The sequence below is a fragment of the Penaeus vannamei genome, chromosome 30 (assembly GCF_042767895.1).
Source record: "Penaeus vannamei isolate JL-2024 chromosome 30, ASM4276789v1, whole genome shotgun sequence".
NCBI lineage: Eukaryota > Metazoa > Arthropoda > Malacostraca > Decapoda > Penaeidae > Penaeus > Penaeus vannamei.
This window is the reverse complement of record NC_091578.1, coordinates 1,691,227-1,698,726: the sequence shown is the minus strand read 5'-3', so window position 1 is coordinate 1,698,726 and position 7,500 is coordinate 1,691,227. Positions and strand designations below refer to the sequence as shown.

The window sequence follows — 7,500 nt, the reverse complement described above, 5'->3', positions numbered from 1 at the left end:
CAAACGATAATGATTTTTGATAAACTAAAATGCTCAATCGAAAAGAAAAAGAAAAACAACAATTTAGAAGCAAAAATAGCGTAACTGTAAGAACCGCAAGTCAACCTAATATTGAGAAACGTAATCGAACGGCTTAAAAGAGTAATTCGGTTTGCCAAAGAAACGAGAGGATTTTCTCAAGACTTCCATCTCCCCGTCCCTCCTTCTCTGCTCCTTCTCTATTATCTACCTTCCTCCTTCCCCCTTCTCTACTCCTCCATTCTCGATCCTCCCTCCTTCTCTACCCTCCGCCTTCCCCCTCCTCTATCTTCCCTCCTTCTCTACTCCTTCTCTATTCTCTACCTTCCTCCTTCCCCCTTCTCTACTCCTCCCTGCTCTATTCCTCCATTCTCTTCTCTCTACCTTCCTCCTTCCCCCTTCTGTACTCCTCCCTCCTTCTCTATTCTTCCATTCTCTTTTCTCTACCCTCCTCCTTCCCCCTCCTCTATCTTCCCTCCTTCTCTACTCCTCTATTCTCTACCCTCCTCCTTCCCCCTTCTCTACTCCTCCATTCTCTACTCCCTCTCTCTTTTTTACCCTTCCTCCTCCTCCCTCCTTCTCTACTCTCTCTATCCTCCCTCCCCCTTCTCTATCCTCCTTCCTTCTCTACTCCTTCTCTCCTCCTCCTTCCCCCTTCTACTCCTTCTCTATCCTCCCCTCCCCCATTTCCCTCCATCTCCCCCTCCCCCTTCCCTACCTACCTCCCCCTTCCCCCTTTCTCAACCATTTGCCCCTTTTCTACCCTCCTCCACCTCCCCCCCTCCCCCTCCCCCTTCCCTACCCTCCCCCTCTCCCATTTCCCCTACCCCCTCCCCCATTTCTGTACCTTCCCCCTTCCCCCTTCCCTACCTCCCCCTCCCCTATTTCTCTAGCCTCCCCCCCTCCCCCCACCCTCCCTCCCCTCTCCTCACGACGCAGCCGGTCACGGAGCGGTTCGTGGGCGCTGCCGGAGGGAATCGGCTCTGCGGTCGAGGTGGGCGTGATCTGTGATGGGCGTGACTGGCGCTATCACTTAAGGCAGAGGGGTGGATGAGGGGGAGAGGGAGAAGGAGTGGGAGTGGGAATGGGAATGGGAATGGGAGTGGGAGTGGGAGAGGGAGAGGGAGTGGGAATGGGAATGGGAGTGGGAATGGGAGTGGGAATGGGAATGAGAGTGGAAGTGGGAGAGAGGAGAGGGAGAGGGAAGAGGAGAGAGAGGAAGAGAGGGGAAGGGAAGAGGAGAGAGAGAGAGGGAAGAGGAGAGAGAGAGAGGGAAGGGAGAAAGAGAAGAGGAGAGAGAGAGAGAGGAAGGAGAGAGAGAGGAGGGAAGAGGAGAGAGAGAGGAAGAGGAGAGAGAGAGAGAAAGGGAGAGGGAAAGAGAGGAGGAAGGGAAGAGGAGAGAGGGAAGAAGGGAGAAGAGGAGGGGAAGGAAAGAGAGAGAGAAAGAGGAGAGAGAGAGAGGAAGAGGAGAGAGAGAGAGGGAAGAGGAGAGAGAGAGAGAGGAAAGAGGAGAGAGAGCGAGAGAGAGAGAGAGAGAGAGGGAGAGAGAGAGAGAGGGAGGGAGAGAGAGAGAGAGAGAGAGAGAGAGAGAGAGAGAGAGAGAGAGAGAGAGAGAGAGAGGGAGAGAGAGAGAGAGAGGAGAGGAGAGAGGGGAGAGAGAGAGAGAGAGAGAGAGAGAGAAAGAGAGAAGAGAGAGAGAGAGAGAGAGAGAGAGAGAGAGAAGGAGAGAGAGAGAGAGAACGAGAGAGCGAGAGAGAGGGAGAAGAGAGAGAGAGAGAGAGAGAGAGAGAGAGAGAGAGAGAGCGAGAACGAGAGAGGCAGGCGAGAGAGAGAGAGAGAGAGAGAGAGAGAGAGAGAGAGAGAGAGAAAGAGAGAGAGAGAGAGAGACCGAGAGAGAGAGCGAGAGCGAGCGAGAGAGAGAGAGAGAGAGAGAGAGAGAGAGAGACGCTACTGCTATATAATTCCACTGGGAAAGAATAGAAAAGATTTATTAAAAGAACAACAAAGATTGAAGAAGTGATGTCAGCATCTTCCATTTCCCCGAATGTCTTCCTTGAGCATAAATCGAGGAGGAAGTGTACCCTGTCCTTCCTTCCTTTTCCCTCCCTCCCTCCCATCCTTCACTTCTCTCCCCCTCCCTCCCTCCCTCCTTCCCTACCTCACTCCCTTCCTCCTTCCCTACCTCACTCCCTCCCTCCCTTCCTCCTTCCCTACCTCACTCCCTTCCTCCTTCCCTACCTCACTCCCTCCCTCCCTCCCATCCTTCACCTCTCCCTCCCTACTCCCTCCCTGCCTCACTCACTAACTCAGCCCCCTCCATCCCTCCTTCCCTACCTCCTCCCTCCCTCCCTTCCCTACCTCCTCCCTCCCTCCTTCCCTACCTCTTACTAACTCAGCCCCTTCCCTCCCTTCCCTTCTTCCCTCCTTCCCTGCCTCCTCCCTCCCTCCTTCCCTCCCTCCTTCCCTCTCTCCGTCCCTCCCTCCCTCCATCCTTCACCTCTCTCCCCCATCCCTCCTCCTTCCCTACCTCCCTCCATCCCTCCGTCCCTCCCATCCTTCACCTCTCCCCCTCCCTCCCTCCTTCCCTACCTCACTCCCTCCCTCCTTCCCTGCCTCACTCACTAACTCAGCCCCTCCCTCCCTTCACCTGCTTCCCTCGCCCTTCCTCCCTACCTCCCCATCTCCCTCACTCCATCCAGCATCTTCTTGCCTCTCCCTCCCTCCCACCTTACCTTATTTTCCCTCCCTCCCTCCTTACCTTATTTTCCCTCCCTGCCTCTCTTTCTCTATTCTCCCTTCCCGCTTTGCCTTGCCTTTCTCTCTCTCTAGCGGGGTTTTCCTTATCACTCCGTCTCCTATCCGTCTACCACCCACCCTACCTCCCTCTTCCCCTTCCCCCCATCTCCCTCCATCACTCCTTCCCTCTCCTCTCTCCCCATCTCCCTCCCTCCCAAACTCACCTATCTATCTACTTTTCTCTCTCTCCCTCCCTCCCTCTCCTCCATTTCTCCTCTTACCTTACCTCTCTTTTTCCCGACTCCCTCCCTTCCCCCCCCTTCTCTTCTCCCTCCCTTCACCCTCCCCCCCTCCTCTCTCCCCCATCTCCCTCCCTCCCTTCCTCCCCCCCCCCCCTCCGCGATCAAGTCTCCGCCAAGGATAACAACATATAGAAAAAAACGGAAAAAAAAGAAAAAAAAGGGAAAAGAATATGAAGAAGATTTAGAAAGAAAAGAAAATGAAGCAAGACCCGACAATACGAAGAAGAAGAAGAAGAAGAAGATAGAAAAGAAGATAATGAAGCAAGAATAGAGGAGTGTATAAAGGCGGAGGAGGATGTCAATGCTGACGCGGAAATTTGCAAATTGGAAAAGAATATATATATATATATATATATATATATATATATATATATATATATATATATGTATGTATATGTATATATATGTTGTACATGTATATATATTGTACAAGTATCTCTCTCACTCTCTCTCTCTCTCTCTCTCTCTCTCTCTCTCTCTCACTCTCTCTCCCTTATCGCTCTCTCTCTCTCTCTCTCTCTCTCTCTCTCTCTCTCTCTCTCTCTCTCTCTCTCTCTCTGTCACTCTCTCTCTCTCTCTCTCTCTCTCTCTCTCTCTCTCTCTCTCTCTCTCTATATATATATATATATATATATATATATATATATATATATATATAATATACTCATATATATATGTGTAATACTGATATCAGCAATAACAACGCTGCCACTCGCCATAACATCAACAACCCCTTCGCACGGGCTGAGGACGCCCGCACCGCCGCCCGCACCGCCCACCGCCGCCCGCCGTCTGGACCGCCCACCCACCCCCCCGTCTGGACCCTGCACGTGGGCGCGGGCGGCAGGGGGATCCTCGCCTCGCCGGCCCTTCGCTCCCTCCTCGCAGGACCCAAGGACGCCTGGCGAGGGAGCCTGTCCTTCGACCCGTCTCTTCGCGGTCGCCGATTCTGTCCTTTCGTGTTTTTTTCTCTCTCTCTTTTATTTATGATTTTTTTGGGGTCTCTTTTTATTGTGTTTTTTAAAATTATTTTGTTTGATTATTTTTTATGTTTTTTTTTTTTTTTTTACTTTTTTTTTATTGTTTTATTATTATTATCCCATTTTTTACGTAACACCTTTTTTTATAATAGTATGAAAAAGTGCCAGGTGTGTTTTTGGCAATTTAGCATTTATTCTCGCAAAGAGTGACTTAGATAATATATGAATATATATGATATATGAATATATTTAATAATATATAAAGGAAAAAAATAGTAACAATGAACAAAATGGTAACTGACAGATTTGTGATTTTGTGATTTCTTGCTGATGTTAGAAGGGCATCATGGTCACAGCCCCCCTGCCTCCTCCCCCCCTTACCCCCCTACATGCTCCACCTCTCCCTTCTTCTCCTTGTCTTTATCCCCTCTCTCCCGACTCTCCTCTCTCCCTTCCCCTCCCCTGCCCTCCACCATCCTCCCCTCTCCCTTCCCCTCCTTGTTTTCACTCTCTCCCTCCCTTCCCTGCTCTCCCACTCTCCCATGCCCTCCCTGTCTTTACCCCTTCTCCCCCTGCCTCCCCCCTCCCCCTGTCTTTACCCCCTTCCTCCCCTGCCTCCCCCTCCCCCTGTCTTTACCCCCTCCCATGCCCTCCCCCACCTCTCCCTTCTCCCTGCCTCCCCCTGTCTTTTACCCCTCCCTCCCCTGTCTTTCCCCCCCTCTGTCCTGCCTCCCCCCACCTCTCCCTTTTCCTCCCTGCCTCCCCCTGTCTTTACCCCCCTCACCTCCCCCTGTCTTCTCCCCCTGCCTTTACCCCCTCCCATGCCCTCCACCCATCCCCCCTCTCTTCCCCTCCCTCCTGCCACATCCTCCCCTCCTGCCTCTCCAACCCCTCCTCTGTCTTTACCCCCTCCTCCCCTTCCCTTCCCCCCACCTCTGCTCCTCCCCTCCCTTCCCCTCAATGCCCTCCACCATTCTCTCCTCCTTGCCCTCTCTGTACCCCCTCCCTCCCCCATCCTCCCTCCCCCCTTCCCCCCCTGTCTTTACCCCCTCCCTATGCCCTCCACCAACCTCCCCCCACCCCCGCCACGCCAGCATCGTAAAGAGCGGTCGTGTCGGACGGACGTGAAGTCGCGTCGGTCCCGTTGCGGTGTCGTTGCCTCAGTCGCTCCCGGTCGTCCGAGTCGGTCGCTGTCGTTCGCGTTTGTGTACGTGCATGGATACACATACATACATATTTATGCATGTATCTCTATATTTATCTACCTCCCCCCCCTCTCTCTCTCTGTCTATATCTATCTATCTATCTATCTATCTCTGTCTCTCTGTCTGTCTGTCTCTCTCTCTCTCTCTCTCTCTCTATCTATCTCTTTCTCTCTCTCTCTCTCTCTCTCTCTCTCTCTGTCTCTCTCTCTGTCTCTCTCTCTCTCTCTCTCTCTCTCTCTCTCTCTCTCTCTCTCTCTCTCTCTCTCTCTCTCTCTCTCTCTCTCTCTCTCCTCTCTCTCTCTCTCTCTCTCTCTCTCTCTTTATCTTTTGTTTGTTTCTGTCTCTGTCTGTATGTCTTTTGTGTCTGTCTCTCTTTGTCTTTCTCTTTTTCTCTCTTTTTTCTCTCTCTATCTCTCTTTGTCTCTTCTCTCTCTCTCTCTCATCTCTCGCTCTCTCTTCTCTTTCTCTCTTTTGTGTCTGTCTCTCTTTGTCTTTCTCTTTTCTCTCTTTTCTCTCTCTCTATCTCTCTTTGTCTCTTCTCTCTCTCTCTCTCATCTCTCTCTCTTCTCTCTCTTCTCTCTCTCTCTCTCATTCTCTCTCTCTCTCTCTCTCTCTCTCTCTCTCTCTCTCTCTCTCTCTCTCTCTCTCTCTCTCTCTCTCTCTCTCGCTTTCTCTTTTTGTTTCTGTCTCTGTCTGTGTGTCTTTTGTGTCTGTCTCTCTTTGTCTTTCTCTGTTTGTTTGTCTGTCTTTTTTCTCTGTCTTTGTTTTTCTCTGTCTGTGTGTTTCTCTCTATCTCTCTTTCTCTTTGTTTTTTTCTCTCTCTCTCTCTCTCTCTCTCTCTCTCTCTCTCTCTCTCTCTCTCTCTCTCTCTCTCTCTCTCTCTCTCTCTCTCTCTCTCTTTCTCTCTCTCTCTTTTTCTTTGTTTGTTTCTGTCTCTGTCTGTATGTCTTTTGTATCTGTCTCTCTTTGTCTTTCTCTTTTTCTCTCTTTTTTCTCTCTCTATCTCTCTTTGTCTCTTCTCTCTCTCTCTCTCATCTCTCGCTCTCTCTTCTCTTTCTCTCTTTCTCTCTCTTCTCTCTCTCTCTCTCTCTCTCTCTCTCTCTCTCTCTCTCTCTCTCTCTCTCTCTCTCTCTCTCTCTCTCTCTCTCTCCTCTCTCTCTTCCTTCGAATATATTCAACTGCTTCTTTCTCTCGTCTTCCTCCTTCTCCTCTCTGCCCCCTTCTTTTTTTTCCTTCGCTGCTGCCAAGGAAGCCATCCAAATTAGGAAAAGAATTATATTAATTCTATTTATATCTAATCGCGGTTTATCATCACCGTTTTGCGCCGACTGGGTACATTATGCATCACAGGGATCCCGCCACACCCCGTGGGAGATATTTTCGCAAATATTTACTCTGGCGCAGATTTGTTAAGATAACTTCCCTCGAGAAAAAAAAATCTTACGGCATTTAAGGGCTATTTACGTTGGCTTTATATAAACACTCTCTGGAGAAAAAAATCTTTTGGTATTAGGGCTAGCTTCGTTGATTTTATACAAACACTCCCTGGAAAAAAAATCTCTCGGCAATTTAGTTTTACTTACGTTGACTTTATACAAACACTTTCTGGAGAAAAAAGTCTATCGACATTTTAGGGCTATTTACGTTGGTTTTATATAAACACTCCCTGGGGAAAAAAATCTCTCGGCACTTTAGGACTACTTACGTTGGCTTTATGCAAACACGAGAAAAAAAAATCTTTCGGTATTAGGGCTATTTACGTTGGATTTATACAAACACTCCCTGTAGAAAAAAATCTTTCGGTATTAGGTGTATTGTGTGGCTTTATACAAACACTCAGAGGAAAGAAAATCTTACGGCATTTTAGGGCTATTTACGATGGTTTTATACAAACACTCCCTCGAGAAAAAAATCTTTCGGTATTAGGTGTGTGGTGTGGCTTTATATAAACCCTCGAGAAAAAAATCTTTCGGTATTAGGGCTAGCTTCGTTGACTTTATACAAACACTCCTTGGAAAAAAATCTTACGGCATTTTAGGACTGCTTACGTTGGCTTTATGCAAACACTCCCTGTAGAAAAAAATCTTTCGGTATTAGGGCTATTTACGTTAGCTTTATATAAACCCTCGAGAGTCTGCGGTGTGCCATAAAGAACCGCTCGAATGGACGAAGGAAAATAAAGTATAAGCTAAAAAAAAAAAAAGACCTATCACCATCTTTAGAAACGAATAATTTCTCAAATAAAAAGAAAGAAAAATG

The 7,500-nt window shown here is 48.9% G+C and overlaps 1 protein-coding gene across 1 annotated transcript in view; it reads left to right on the top strand.

Moving 5' to 3' along the window:
- The window catches only part of LOC113815310 (metalloreductase STEAP4), a 58,563-nt gene that overhangs the window by 6,972 nt on the left and 44,091 nt on the right, over positions 1–7,500 (top strand). The window lies entirely within an intron of this gene.